The 13,041-nt window shown below is 49.9% G+C and overlaps 1 long non-coding RNA gene across 1 annotated transcript; it reads right to left on the bottom strand.

Annotated features, from left to right (window-relative positions):
* Positions 1-2,807: 2,807 nt before the first annotated feature.
* On the bottom strand, positions 2,808-12,834 carry LOC139045907 (uncharacterized). Its single transcript, XR_011505294.1, has 2 exons — positions 12,215-12,834; positions 2,808-7,060 (listed from the first exon to the last, which is right to left on the bottom strand). It is a non-coding gene; the product is annotated as an uncharacterized lncRNA (long non-coding RNA).
* Between the last annotated feature and the right edge of the window lie 207 nt (positions 12,835-13,041).

The raw sequence follows: 13,041 nt of genomic DNA on the forward strand, positions 1-13,041 counted from the left end.
AAAGCCAGTGATTCCTCAGCACAGATGGACTCAGAGATTCCAGAACTAGACCCCATGGGTCTTGGACAAATGTCTTCCAAGAACTCTCCCATCTCCTAATGTAATGGTGCTCTGAACCCTCGGTTCTGAATCCCCCTACCACAGGATTAGCCTGGTAAGTTTTTAAAACCATAGTAACAAGACACTACATAATTACTGCCTCATTGCAGCCATTTCTTTGCCAGGAAGTCATATATTGTCTTTCCAAGACATTCTGATAAGCCCATTCACACAAGATTAAATACTTCCAGCCCAAAATGCCTATTATGCTTGAAAGACTGAGTAACAAGTGTAGGGAGTTGCAAAGCACACAGTGTAAACGGAATGCTTTAAAATTCACTAGAGGGTGCTTTAATTACACTAGCGTATCTAGAGTCTATGTATTTTTTTTTCAGTAAAATAGATTGTGGCACCATATGCGGTACAACTTTTGACTAATAGTGCTCAATAGAGGAATGTCAAGCCTGCAACTTACAATATTCTCATTTATATTAAATCAGTCTTTAATGTTTTTCTAATTTTCTTCCTAGCTTTATTGCCAGGACACTTTCCTACATCATAAGGGAACCGCTAGTTGAAAATACACTGGTTCCTAAGAGCTCAAAATCATGAAGTTAGCAGAACATGCAAAGGACTTTCCATTAGAAAGGGCAGGATTCTAGCGTCTCCATTTTAATACTCGCAGAGACTCCCTCCTTGACCAAACTTCAGTCAGACTACAAAGGAGTCTTTGTGCTCCTTCTCCCCTAGGCCTCAAGGTTGGCCTTCCAGGTCCTGAGCCAGCTGATCAGTTTATCAAAGATCCTCATACCCTTGATTTCTGTCTTAGTCCATTCGGGCAGCTATAACAAAATACCACCATCTGGGGGTTTAAACAACAGAAATTCCTTTCTCCCCGTTCTGGGGGCTGAGAAGTTCAAGATCGAGGTGCCGGCAGATTCACCGTCAGGTGAGGGCCGGCTTCCTGCCTGCTGTCTGCTCACTGTGTCCTCACACTGTGGCAGGAGGAAAGTAGCCTTGGGGTCAGCAATCCCATTGGAAGGACATTCTTAACCTAATCACTTCCCAAGGGCCCACCTCCTAAAACCAGCACAGTAGGGGTTAGGATTTCAACATATGAATTTGGGGACACAAACATTCAGTCTGCAGCAATTTCTGATCAAATTCCTCTGCCCTTATCCCTGACATCTCAGTCCTCGGCTTACTTTTATCAAGGATCCTGGTAGGACAGTTTAGCAAGAATGCCCCTGCCCTTCATGTGTCATTTTCCATCCCGGTCCCCTCACTCTGCTCCTTGGCTATCAATCCCCACTCAGCCTTGTATTCAGTGTGATTCAGTTTCTCTCTCCCCTACGGCAACAGTTTTGAGTAAAATCTGTCTTGCCCTTTTTAACAAGTGGCCCATGAATAACTTTTCTCTTTAGCAATACTATGAAACAGGTTTCAAGGTTGCCAGCTCATCACCTGAACTGCATTTTTAAAGTCCCACATCATCTTCCAAAGGGCCAGCATAATTAACAAGTTTGCTTTCCAAGGCGTTCTCTCAGATTTACACAAAGCTGCTCCAGAAGCAGTACCAGCAGAGTCCTCTCTGCTCAGACACATTTGCATTTCTGAGCACCTCCTGTGTGCCCTGCATGGTGACAGGGCCCTCAACCATGGGCCTCCCCCAAAGGTGGCCCACTTGTGAGCTGTATGCAGCGCACCTGATCGATCCAGGGCGTGTCTAGAGTTTTGCCCACCTAGCTCCCTATCCTGCCACCCGTGTCATAGCTGCACACTCAGTCCCCCTGGGAGGTTTGGGGGTGATCCCACTCACAGCCCCAGAGAGAGCATGTGCCCCAGAGCTTGGCAATCAGAACATCCTACTTCCTGGCCAGAGTGACTAATTCAGGGATGGGTGACACACTCTATTTGGGAAGGGAGCCAGGTCCCAGATTTTCACTGAAACTGCTATGAAGTGTGGGAAAAATGCATCTTCTGCTTCTGTGAGGTTGGGAGCATGGATCTGTCAGAGACTGCCACTTGAATGGGGTCTGCCTGAGAGGGAAGCCGACACAGAGGAGAACAGAGCTGAGGGATGGAGAGGAAGCAAGCCTGAGGAAACTACTTGAGCTGCTGGATGGAGTTACACCTGGAGCTGGGGAGCCTCTGAACTGATGAGTAACGTGAGCCAGTATATTCCCTTTTGCACCCAAGCCAGTTTGAGTCAGGTTTTCTGTTACTAGTGATGAGAAGAAGCCTGACCAATGTGGATAGTAATCTGGGTTGTATGTGATTTAGCAGATGACTCCTTGGGTGACCCTGAGTAGTGTCCTCACTCTCGGGAAATCCGTTTCCTCCCTGGTCCGACAGAGCGTACCTACATCACCAAGTTGTTCCATGGGATCCTGGAGAGGACCACGGCAGGGTGCCACCCCCCTGTCCCGCTGGCGAGCAGGGAAGCGCAGAGGCTGCGGCTCTCCTGGCAGACAGACGGAATTCAAATTCCAGCTCTGCAGCTCATGGGCTGTCTGACACTGGGGCAACTACTTAACCTCCCCGTGCCTCAGTTTCCTCACCAGTAAAATGGAGAAAAAACAGTACCTATCTCATAACGTCTCAGTGGACAGTGAAGGAATGAATGAAAGCTTGATTCAACGAACAAATGAAGGAACAAATGTCATACCCAGGTCCTTTACTGACAGAGTAAATTGGTGCTAACAATACCCCTGTTTCTTCAGCTTTAAACTGTTAAAAGGAATCCTTATTAAGTTTGCACAAGAGACTTTTTATGTTTTGAATTTTTCCAGCTTTATTGAAATATAATTGACATACAACATTGTATTAGTTTAAAGTGTAGAACCTGTTGATTTGATACATGTATATGTTGCAAAACGATTCCCACCATAGCATTAGCTAACATCTCCATCCTGGCACGTAATTACTGTTTATTTTTTTGCAACAATTTGGATGAAATTGAGACCATTATGTCAAGTGAAATAAGTCAGACAAGAAAATACAAATACTATATGATATCATTTACAAATGGAATCTGAAAAAGCGCAAGTCAGAAAGAAAGAATAGAGCGCTGGTTATCAGGCGCTGGGAGGTAGGAGACATGGGAAGATGTTGGTCACAGGGTACGAACTTCAGTCATAAGATGAGCACAGTCTGGGGATCTAATGTACAATACGGTGATTACAGCTGATAATACTGCATTAGGTACTGGAAAGAATATTCCATTTTTATGAAAAAACTAAGAGGTTAAGTGACATAGACTCCTAAGTCTCAATTAGGTGACTTGACGACACTGGGAAGAGCAGTGCGCATGCTGATCAGAAGCTGGAAAAACTTTGGTTAGAAACCCAGCTCCACCCCCGCTCCGTTGTATGACTCTGCAAAAGTCACTCAAACTCCCCAACTGTCAGTTTCCAAATATAAAATATGGGGAAAGTTTAAATGGTTAAAGTTATCAAATTCAGTTGTTTGCAATCATCCAAAAGTCTGAGGATAACTGAACACTGGCCCCTTGAGCTCCAAAGACGTGGTCCCTGTGCGTTCTCCTCCACTGCTTCCCGTTTCACTCATGTATGTCTTACTTCTCTACTAAGAAGAAAGCCATGGGTACCACAACTTCCTCTTCTATTTCTCAGAGGCCTAGTGAAGAACCTGGCAACTATTAGGAGCTATAATATTTTTAACATTTCTAGCTGCAAGTAACAGAAAATCCTAAAATAGGGGCCAGCCTGGTGGCATAGTGGTTCGGCGGCCTGGGGCTCATGGGTTCAGATCCTGGGCACAGAACTACATACCATTCATCAAGCCATGCTGTGGTGGCATTCCACATGCAAGATAAAGGAAGACTGCCACAGATGTTAGCTCAGGGACAATCTTCCTCACCAAAAAAAAAAAAAAAAAAAGAACAAAAAAGAAAACCCTAAAATAATGGCTTATACAATTAAGACGTAATTATTTCCTAACACAGAAAATCTGTAAGTGGGTAATTCTAAGTGGTGCAGTGTCTTAGCAATAAAACCAAGGAACTGGGCTCTCTCCAAAATTCATCTCTGCCACCCTCCAATGTTGATTCCTCATTTTCATGCTTAGTAACTCATGTTCCCAAGATGGCTGCCACCGTTCTAGCCATCACAGCTCCTTTATGGCAGAAAGAAGAGGGAAAGTTCCTATTATATATGTCCTTTGATCAGGGAAGCACAGGTTTTGTAGCAATTTCCTCAAAAAACTCTATTTAAAAGCTCATTGGCCAGAACTGAGTCACATGGCCACCCCTTGCCATAAGGACATTTGGTCAGGTGAGTACCCGGCTTTATTGGTACTATGGTGGGAGGTGAAAATGGAAAGAGGTGTTGGCCACCTGGATTGCAACACTGCCAGGACGAAAGCAAAGGAACACTGCAGAGGACGGCTGAGGGCTAACTGGCTGGCCACGGGCGAGCTCACCTCTCACAAAGTCATGCTCACATGAAAGCGGAAATACCTCACTCACAGAGCTGCTCGCCCCTGCACTCAGGACCCAGTCCTCACCCTAGCTGTCTCCAAAGCTTCCTGTTACGGTGGTGAAGGTCAGCCTGAGAGTAACTTTTTAAAAATCCTGTGCAAGTCAGGAACTCACGAGTCATCTGCTCTCCTCCAGCAGAGGGCGCTCTCCATCAAGCCGCCTTCTCTCCTGTCTCCTGTGCAGCAGGAAGTATTGCCACTGATTTCCTAGGGCAGATGACCCACTAAGGATGCTTTCTTAGAAAACACGCTTAGGAGGAGCATCAGACTGAAACGCTGTTGGTAATCTTCTTGGACTGGGACACTTGCAGGGTAACCAAGCTTCAGCTGACTCATCACATTTGCACCTGAACATCAAGGACGGACGTGACCTTATCACCTGACGGGTCATGATAAGAGGGTGACATACATCCATTCATCCAACAGGTATTTACCGAGTGGCTCCTAAGTGCAGACACTGTGTGAGATGTTGGGGATGATAAAACATAACACTAACAATAGCATGGAATGACATAGAAATCTCTTCTGAGGGCTTTGCATGTATATATATTTCTTATCCCATGTGAAAACCATGTGAGGTAATCTCTATTATTACTCCCATTGTGCAGATAAAGAAATTGAGGTCAAACAGTTAAGGAGCACACTTGTTCGTGGTCACACAGCTGGCAAGGGGCAGAGCTGGGATTTTGAACTGGGTTCCAGAACTCGTCTTTAATCACTATGCTCACTACCTCTAAGAACAAAATAGATGGTGTCTCTGTGCTCGTGATGTGGAGAGAAAGAAGACATCAGACCAATCCACACGTAAACATGTTTCCAGATTGTAATAAGAGCTGCAGAAAAAGGTCAATGACCTACCAGGACAGCAAACACAAAGGAGCAGCATCGTTTATCCTGAGAGTTCAGGAAGGCTCCCCTTCTCTGTCTCTCTCTGTCTCACAAGAAGAGACATACAAGCTGGAACCTAATGAGTGAACGCTTGTTATCAGGTAGAAGGATTTGAGGAGGAGGAGTCAGAGTAGTGGGGAGAATAGCATTCAAGGCAATGGGAACACCCTGGTCGTGAAATATGAACTAGGTTGGCAAAAGAATGATAAAACAGACAAACAAAGGAATAAGAGCATAACTCTGCTATTGCTGCTGTACGTTGTGTTTCAAATAACTCCAGTCTCAGGTTCAGGTCTGTTCCATGGGTTACTGGGGACATGTCCTCTTCATGGAGAATGGCAGGAGCATGAGAGGAGCAGACAGAAATATCCAGTGTCTCCTGAGGCCTTCTCTTGCAACAAGCCATTTCTGCCTACATTCCATTGGCTGAGGCAAGTCACATGGCCAAGCCAACAGCCATACCTTGGATCCTCCAGTGGGAGGAAGTGCAAACTCAAGTAGCAAGGACATGAGTTCTAATGCAGAGAGAGAGCAAAGAATTCGGAGCAATAATCCAATCTCCCGCTGGCACAGGTGTTCTGAGAGATGGTGATGTTATTGGTTCTGGAATATAGTCTTTTGGCCAAGTGGATCAAGGGGCAAGCCGAGTCAATGGGATAATGAAATTGGAGAAGTAGTTTGGCCTTATCCCATGACAAGGAGTTGGACTCGATCCTGTAAACCCTGGGGAAGCACTTCCACAGCCTGCCTGAAGGATAACTCTTGTAAAGATAACATTTTCTCCAGCACTCTGGCAAGCCAAATATTCAGCCACAATCCTCTCAGTCCAGCTAAGTGTTCCAGCCAACAGGCTAATTGCCCAGCTCTATAATTACTTGGTGGAAATATATATACACATTTTTTTTTTTACCACATTACAAGGGTATTTAAAAGACTGTCATTCACTTGAATTCAAAATGCTTCTAGATCTTCAGATCACAGACAATTGTTCTTGCTGTCAAGCAAATTTTTCCCTAACTTTCCATCTCAAATTAAGATGGGCACAAATGCAACATTATGATAGATGCAGGATCATTTCAAGTAAAAGTACAGTCCTTGTTTTAAGATTGTTTATAAACATCTGAAGTGGCCAGGGCCCCATTTTAATGAGAATGTGAAGAAAGATGCACAAGAATTTTTGCATTTCACCACATGCCTTTCTCAAAATTGTCAGACTCTTCTCATGAAAGCATAAGCAAAGGCACATTTGGTTTTCTCGAGTAAACGTTCGATATTTGTAAAATACATGCTACCAGCCAAGCTCTCTGCCAGGCAATCCAAGAAACAGAAAAGATCCTACCACGGGGTATCAAGCAGATTTAGCTTCAGTGGTAAGACACAGGGAGAAAACAAAAAACCCCACAAGTTCACTTCTCTTGCGTTCATGAAGTCCAGAAGCCATCAGTCCAGGGCTAGTGTCACACTTCAGCCATGTCGGGGACCCAGGTTTCTCCTCTTGTGCTCCCCAGCTGTCGGGGATGGAGAACTCCCCCTGGGCTGGGATGTACCACTCTGCAAAGCTTCCACTCCCAAGAACACCTCACAGTCCAAGATAGCTGCTGAAGCCCCTGTGGTATGGTCTATATTCCAGCCACTGCAACACAGGGACAAAGAAGGGCATTTTCCTCCACTGAAGGTAACTGCCCGGAAGTGCCACCCCCTCTTACAGATCAAACTAAGGACTCAGTTACAGGGCCACATCTAACTGCAGAAGAGACTGGAAAAGGCGGTGGTTATTCTGCACGGTTGAGTGTCCAGCTAAACACCAGGAGTTCTGTTCCTGAAGAAGAGAAGAGAGAATGGGTCCTGGTGCCAAGTCCACTCTGGGACACACATGGTCTATCCCCTGGTAACTGATGGGTCCCTGCCCACCCCACTGATCCCTCACTCCCACCTGCTCCCCTCACCCTGCTACAGCCACAGGCCTTCTGCTGTCCCTCCACCACACCAAGCTGCTCCAGTCTCAGGGCCTTTGCACTAACTGCTCCCCCGCAGGGATCCTGGGGCTGACAGCTGGCATAGTGGTTAAGTTCACCCCCTCAGCATCTGCAGCCCAGAGTTTGGGGTGCGGACCTATACACCGTCAAGACATGCTGTGGAGGCGTCCACATACAAAATAGAGGAAGACTGGCACAGATGTTAGCTCAGGGACAATATTCCTCACCCCCTCCCCCCTGCCTTACTTCCTCCCCCCACTCCCTCCTCATTTCACTGAGGTCTCTGCTCCAAAATTAACCTCCTGGGGGAAGCCTTCCCTGCACAGCCCATGCACAATGGTGCCTCCCACCCCCCACGCTCACACTCTGTCTCCTTAACCGACTTTATCTGGCACCCTGTTTCTGGCGGTCCGTTTGCTACTTCAAATAAAAGAGAAAAAGAAGCTGTCCCTACCCGACCCCATCCCGGCCTGCCTGGAACCCCTGAAAGAAAAATGGCGTGACTTGAAAACAGTAGAAAATATTTTTTTAAAGAAGACCTTCCAGTTAGGCTCCTGGGGAACCTGCAGCCCCAAGGAGGGCGCATCTCGCTAGAATTTCAGGCTGAGCACGACTTTTGAAAAGCAAACGTTACTTTCAAAATCTAAATTGGCAGCACGTCCCTCCTCAGAAGTTCCCAGTTGAGCTGTAAGAGCGGAAAGCTTGAGGCTAAAAGCAGCTGGAAAGAGAGGAAGAGCTTAGGGGATCTGTCTGTCGGGCGGGGGGCGGGTGTGAATCCGGGGCGCTGAGACGAGGGGCGGGAGAAGACCGCGCCCGCCCGCCGTGAGAGTTTCACCTGCTGGTCTCACCGCGCTCGAGCCCGAACCTGCGGGCCCCTCGCCCCAGCGCGAGCAGCAGCAGGTGTCTTTCTCACCTCATCTCCGCCCCCAGAGTCCCAGGGCCCCCGGACAGCGACTGTGCGCGCAGCCGCAGTCCCAGGCTGAGAAGAGACTCGCCCGTCGCCAGCCCCGCGGTCACCGGAGCCTGCGCCGGGTGCGGAGGGCGCAGGGAGCCGGCTGCTCCCGGGCGTGGAGGCCGCCCCCTCCCCTCCTGGTCCGGGCCCGCTCTGCTCCACCCCCGCGCCCCCTGTGTTTAATAAAACCCGCACACGTAATAGCCCACTTCTGATGGGGGGACTCACACCCATTGCCCCCAGACACCAGCACCAGGGAGCCCCACGACCCCTGCGCGCAACCTCCAGCCCAAGTCCACCGGCCGAGTCGCCCGCGGGGGCCATCCCACATCTCCGCCGAGCGGGGTTCCCTGTGAGCCAGCTCCTCCGGGGCCAAAGGCGGCGCTCGGGACCACAGGGTGCGAAGAGACCGGCTCAGACCCTGGAGTCCCAATTCCAGTTTGAGCGAACTGGGGTGAGAGATGGGTGGGGTCCCATGGTTTGGGAAAAAAGTGTAAAGAATTGGGCTCCCCACTTCCAGTTCTATAGTCCCTCAGAGTATTGGGGTGCGGGGCAAATAATGGAAAACACCCCTCATCCTCGTCCCTTTGTCCCCCAGGGAATCAGCGCCCGTTCCGCGGGCAGCCTCAGGTAGGGAATCCAGGGGTCCGCTCGTCTAGGGAAGGGGTGCCTCTCGGAGGTACTTCTGGTGGGACCAGTGCCTTTGCCAGATCATCCAGACAGACCCAAACTTCGGCCTCCCTCCGCCTGGACACCCCCGGAAGCCTAGGGGACTTCCCCAGCTCCCGGAGGGACCGATGCCCGCTCCTGCCTTACCTGCCCCGGTGGCGCGCCCGCACAGCCGGGCCGCACACTCACGGCGCAGCCTGCGGCCCCGCCGCTCCCGTCCTCCCAGCTGACCACGCGGGGAGGCGACCCCGGCGGCCGAGGACCGAGGACCGAGGACAGGGCTTCTCCGGAGCCTGCGCCCCCACCCTGCAGTGTCCGCGACGCCGCGGCTCTGCTTCTGGCCGCTGCTCGCACTCCGACACCAACTTTTCTCCTGCCTCCGCCTCCTGGTCCCCCATGGCTTCCTTCCAGGCCCGGGGTTCCAGGACCCTCCCTACCCCTCGGGAGGGCGCACCCCCCACAGGGTCCCGGCCGGATCCCGGGCGCAGGAGGAGACGGCGCGCGAGGGCGGTTGGAGCAGCTGCTGCGCAGAGCCCGCGGCGCCGCCCCAGGAGGACGGGCGGGACAGGCGGCGCCCACCCAGGGCCCGAACAGCCCGTCCTCGAGAAGCCGCTCTTTTCCAAGGAAAGCGCGTGTTTTCGGACTCCAGCCGTCGCTCCCTGCTGTGCAGTTTCGGGGAATTCTGCGGGGACCCCCGACTGGGACGTGGAGAAGGACCCTTCCTTTTCCCTCCTGCCGGCCGTCACTCCGCGCGGGCGGGGTCGCTTCCCGCTTGTCAATTGCTCTGTTATCTTGGGGCTTCGGCGAGTTCAGTATGGAACCCCGTTCATTTGATTCGGAACCTTCTTCAAGATAACACTAAGAGCAAAGAAGCAACGCCCACGGCAGTGTGAACAGGCATCGATGTTCATAGAGAAGGAGATGTCCCTGCCCTTAAGTGCGCGACAACGTGCGGAGCACCCCAGAAACTGGTAACGGAAGAAAGGTCAATTGTTCACAAGTTACCCTTCTCTACTCACTGAGTTTTTAACGCAATGTGCTTTTGTTGACTATTTTTCCCGCAAGAGCATTTTTCCTTTTTAGAATTGCACAGAGGAAAGCCAGACCTCCCCCGCCTGCGTCTTGTCGGCAGGTTTTCTCCAGCGCCCTCGCTTCTCCACCGCGGTTGCCTCAGCCAGAACCAGAATCAGAACCAGTCAGGTTCCTTCTGCTCCTGTCCGATCTGGGGGAGTGGGAGTCAGAGGCCCCCCCTCCTGACAGTGCTCTCGTGCGCAAACAGTGCTGGGGACCCCCTGCCGCGCCCTCCCCGCGACCCTCTCGCAGGCCCTCCATCTCCTCTTCAAGGACAGGGCTCAGGCCGCCCTGCTCTCTCGGGCTGGCTCAGTGCCACCTCAGAAAGGAAGCTGGTTGTGTCACGTGTCGCCACCATTCTCCTTCTTTAGAGCACCGGAGGTGGTCCTGGACAGAAGGCGTTTCAAAAGAAAAGAAAATTTAAAATCCTGTGACGGAATGAAAATAAAAGAGATTCTGAGCACTGAAAATCCACTTTTGTCCCCAGACTCAGACACACGGAGGTCATCTTAAACAGGCCTAAGAGAATCTGGGGGCCGGCTGAACAACCTCCTCAGCACGGGAGTGGGTCTCCAGGACAGCGCCTCTGAGAATTCCGGGTCAGGCTGGCCTGAAGGCAGCGCAGGGCTTTTCCAGGTGATTCTGTTCCCTGCAGTGGGAGAAGGCAGCTGAGCAAAGGCCTCTGCCCGGCCGAGGGGTCAGAGTTGAATGTGGGTTCTCAGAGGACTGGGGAACAGAGTTTTTGCTTTCTAACAAACTATTGCTGATAATTTCCCTCCATCCCTCTCCCTCGGCTAGCCTCGCCGGGACCTCAGAAGCCTTGCACTTATAAAGTAGCTGTGGGCCTTCTGGTCTCCCTACAGCATCAGGGCTATTTTCTTTTTTCTTGTGCTTCTGCAAATTCTTCGGGTTATTTGCCTGACTCTTCATTGAAAGACGCAGAAAGTCTAATTCAAAACAGCGTAGGTACAAGGAGGGGTTGTTGGAGCAGCTGCCTGTGGGAGGAGCCCCATCCACCAGGCTGGGGCTGGTGGCTCCCCCGGTGGCACCAGGACCTGCCCTCCACCTCCTGTCTCCTCTCTCCACGTGTTGACTTAGTTGCCAGGCTTCACATGGCAGCAAGATGCCAGCTGGCGGGGGAGCTGGGGGTGGCGACTGGATGCTCTTGAGTTCAAGTCCTATTAAAATATGTTTTCCCCTCAACAAGAGCAGCCAAGGAATAAACAAGGACCCCGGGTCCCATTTGCTCTCATTGCCTCAGTAGGTGGACTCCATCCGTGAAGCGCTGTGGCCTCACGAATCGCCTGCTTTGACTGCCCTGATGTGAGAAACATGCACACTTCCAGAAAAGAGTGAGGGTGTTTGCTGTAATATAATTGCCTGTTTTCGGTGGCTTTTTTGTGTGTGTGTGGTCACTGAGTAATTAAAAAATATGTATCTACTAAAATTAGTGAATGTAAAAAAATTGCCTGAATCTAGGATAACAGAATACACATGAGTGAAGCTGGCTCATTTGGGAACAAATTATGGTTTAGTACAGAAAGAGCAAACAAATAGCTCTCGTTAAGCCGTGGCCACTCCTCCTTCCTTACGCATGGAAGACAGTCTTGGTCCGTCTGGAAACTTTCCCTTCTCACCCCAGACACACCTTCCAAAGAACCTCAGCGCAGCTCTGCGCCGGGAGGCCGTTCTCTTGGATTTGATATATGAACTGGCGTCACTGGCGTCCTTCTGGGAAGCACTTTAGAGTTCAAATGCCAGCTCCTCTATCACTTACTATCCAAGTGAATGTAAACAGCGGGTGTAACTATTGTAAGTCTCAATTTTGCTATTTGGAAAATGGGAAAAGTAAAATGCCTGTCTGAAGATTAAGCGAATATCGATAGCTATGTTCATGACCCAGGCAGAGCTAAATGCATGCTATTTTCCCTTCTTCATCCCAAAAGAGGTCCTGTCTGCCCTGAGTGGGACTTCCTGGGTCCTCTCTTTTGGAAAGTGTAGCCAACAAACCCTGCTTGTGATCAAGTGGCTGTAACTCCCCCTCTGCAGTCCTAGTTTGAGAGCTTCACTCATCCAAATTTACTTGTTCTGTACAAAAATATCTGGACAAATGACTTACCTGGAGGGGGCAAGGTTTGGGATACTCAAGCTGTGACTGGAAAGATGCCGGCCAGTTCAGTGCAAAGTACGCAGAAGATTTCAGTGCCATTTAGGACGCTGGCTTTCTGCTTTTAGAGGAGATGGCAGCCTGCACAGCACAGCCTGCCTTAGGGACCAGCCCCGCCCCGGGACACTTATGGCAAATCAAGAGCTCTTTGGTGACTTTCTCCCTTAGAGCCCTTTTGTACATTTCACTGCTGAAGACACACAGTCAATCAAACGTGAGCAGTTGCTGGAGCCCGAACTGGGGATTTGTTTCTTATACATCAAGAGTTTGGAGGAATAATTTCAATTCCAATAAATGCTTTCCCTGGCTTGTTTGCTCAGGAGGTGCCCTTGTCTTTAAGCATAATGTAGCCTGCACTGGGGTCTGGCGACAATGTTCTGTATTTAATAGAAGTGTGAAATAACATTTCCTTGACTCATCCAACTTTTATTTGACAGATTTCTTTGACAAAATAACAACTATTTTGTCAGGCCCTCCGTTATGTGTTAGGAGATGAACAAGAAACTTGATTCCTGCTCTCTTGAGGTGTCGGCCATCAAGGAAAGAGGCAGATATTAAACAACAAATTTCAAAATGAATCATGTGATCACTTTTTTTTTTTTTAGGAAGATTAGCCCTGAGCTAACATCTGCTGCCAATCCTCCTCTTTTCGCTGAGGAAGACTGGCCCTGAGCTAACATCCATGCCCATCTTCCTTCACTTTATATGTGGGACGCCTGCCAAAGCATGGCTTGCCAAACAGTGCCATGTCCGCACCCGGGATCCGAACTGGCAAACTC

The sequence above is a fragment of the Equus asinus genome, chromosome 8, assembly GCF_041296235.1.
Source record: "Equus asinus isolate D_3611 breed Donkey chromosome 8, EquAss-T2T_v2, whole genome shotgun sequence".
Lineage (NCBI taxonomy): Eukaryota > Metazoa > Chordata > Mammalia > Perissodactyla > Equidae > Equus > Equus asinus.